At 34.6% G+C, this 2,017-nt stretch overlaps 2 non-coding genes across 2 annotated transcripts, besides 2 other annotated features; one reads left to right on the top strand and one right to left on the bottom strand.

Moving 5' to 3' along the window:
* Positions 1-774: 774 nt before the first annotated feature.
* VTP21DRAFT_t346 lies at positions 775-846 on the top strand. Its single transcript has one exon. It is a non-coding gene; the product is annotated as a tRNA-Thr (tRNA).
* Positions 847-1,352: 506 nt separating this feature from the next.
* Positions 1,353-1,403: a sequence feature (Short protein (VTP21DRAFT_8855, KAL1914472.1) was converted to a misc_feature.).
* A 63-nt stretch (positions 1,404-1,466) lies between these two features.
* Positions 1,467-1,472: a sequence feature (Short protein (VTP21DRAFT_8855, KAL1914472.1) was converted to a misc_feature.).
* A 379-nt stretch (positions 1,473-1,851) lies between these two features.
* VTP21DRAFT_t341 lies at positions 1,852-1,923 on the bottom strand. The gene has a single exon. It is a non-coding gene; the product is annotated as a tRNA-Gln (tRNA).
* Between the last annotated feature and the right edge of the window lie 94 nt (positions 1,924-2,017).

Below are 2,017 nucleotides of genomic sequence, written 5' to 3'. Positions count from 1 at the left end.
ATAGAGTCTCTATTACTTGAAAGATCGCTCCTACGAAAAAGTACACTGATTACATCGATTTCACTTACGTGCTATTCACAACAACAACAATACACACCTTTCGATTACACGCATATCGATTGCACGCCTACCGATCAAAGACCTATATCTCGTTATGTTAAATCCATTGGCATTAACTTCATGTTATATATGGAAATTAAATAAAAAGTTTCCATTGAATGATTAAAAAACAAACCTAAATTGATTCCCTACAAAAAACCCGCCCGGCGAAGATTGCTAGAAAATGTATAGAAGCATATAGAAAAGTTGGAGAACGTTAGCGATTCTCTAAATTTTTACAAACTTTTCACCTGCTTTTCATGGTATTTATAATGGGAAAGGAGTCTACAAATTACAGGGAAATTATTGAAAATTTATAAGGAATCGCGAACGTCCTCCATTTTTTCTACATGCTTCTATACATTTTCTAGCAATCTTCTCCGGGCGGGTTTTTTGTAGGGAATCAATTTAGGTTTGTTTTTTTAATCATTCAATGGAAACTTTTATTTAATTTCCATATAAATTATAACATGATAAATATCAAAGTGGACAGCAGACACGATTAAATAGTGAGAGCTGGGTGGGGGGGGGGGGGGTGGAATTCGAATCCACGCCGTTTCACTCGGCATCCCTGGGATAGACCAATATTCCATCCCTCCCCGGCTTAATTGACGTCGGAGTTTTAATCTAGTTTGATAGCTTGATATACGACACAATGTGAGAAATTTTAGTCAAGCCCGTTTGGCCAAGTGGTAAGGCGTCTGTCTTGTAAACAGAAGATCGTGGGTTCGAATCCCATAATGGGCAATTTGATTCATTTTTGCCTATTCGAAAGGCGAAATAATTTTACTTTAAATTAATCTTAGGTTATGAGATAACTATCAATATAAAGCCACTTAGTACTATATTTTTAAAATATCGTTGATGTTGAGAAAATTAAAAATTTGTTGACCGCATTAATCAAATAGAAACATTCGAATTGTCATAAATTGATCAACTCTTTGTTATCATCGACACAAAACTACATTTATTAATTCTTATCATTAAAGTATTATGACTTGTAGTTGTATGACATGCTAAATTATTGGACTGGCTTGTCTTATTATAGAAATTCTTAAATCTGAACTATATTGAAGATTTCATGACAATAAATTGATGGCTACACGTCAATGTTATATTCTCAGCAAGATGTGATATTTCAACGCAACAACATCTCTAATTACAAAACAGAGCTCATTGATTGATGGCTCCGTAACAACCAGATTCCCTCACAATCACCAGACTTTAACCCTATAAAGCATTTATAAGAAAATCTAAAGAGATATCTGAGAAGCGATTTCCCGAAGGCAACAAGCCAAGATGGTCTATTATAGAAAGTGTATATTATCTGCTAATCACACACGCAAGAAGATTGAATGAACTCTAACTAACATGATGTTAGAACGGCTCGGGGAACTTTTCAATGCAAGCTGAGGATATACTAAGCGGTATTCGAAGAGAATTTTATATATAATAATCTTCGAATATATGCTATGCTGCTCCTGAAACGAAAAAGAACAAAATGTTGGCACCATGTAAAACCTCTATACCTAAATTTTCGATACTGCATTTTCGTAAATAAATTCACTCGGAGAGAGCTGGTGACGGGTACTCTACATTATATGGAAAAACAGCGACGCGAGTTTTCAAATATTTATTTTTTATACGGGCATTATTTGCAAAGAAAATGTTTTGTGTAAAAATAAAAATATAAAAGATGTCCAGATATCACATTATAAAAATATGATTTTAAAATTCATAAAAACAACAATTTGGTTCTACTGAGAATCGAACTCAGGTTACAGGATTCAAAGTCCTGGGTGCTACCGATTACACCATAGAACCAGCTTATACTGTTGTGAGGAGAATTGGCACAATATGGAATTATGGCGCAGTAGGAGGAAAGGAGGCTTGGTTTTGGTGGGAATCTTTTAGCGCT

This window comes from Calcarisporiella thermophila (assembly GCF_041956535.1).
Source record: "Calcarisporiella thermophila strain CBS 279.70 unplaced genomic scaffold VTP21scaffold_40, whole genome shotgun sequence".
Classification (NCBI taxonomy): Eukaryota; Fungi; Calcarisporiellomycota; class Calcarisporiellomycetes; order Calcarisporiellales; family Calcarisporiellaceae; genus Calcarisporiella; species Calcarisporiella thermophila.
Note: the sequence above shows the minus strand (reverse complement) of the source record. Positions and strands in the feature narration are given on the sequence as shown.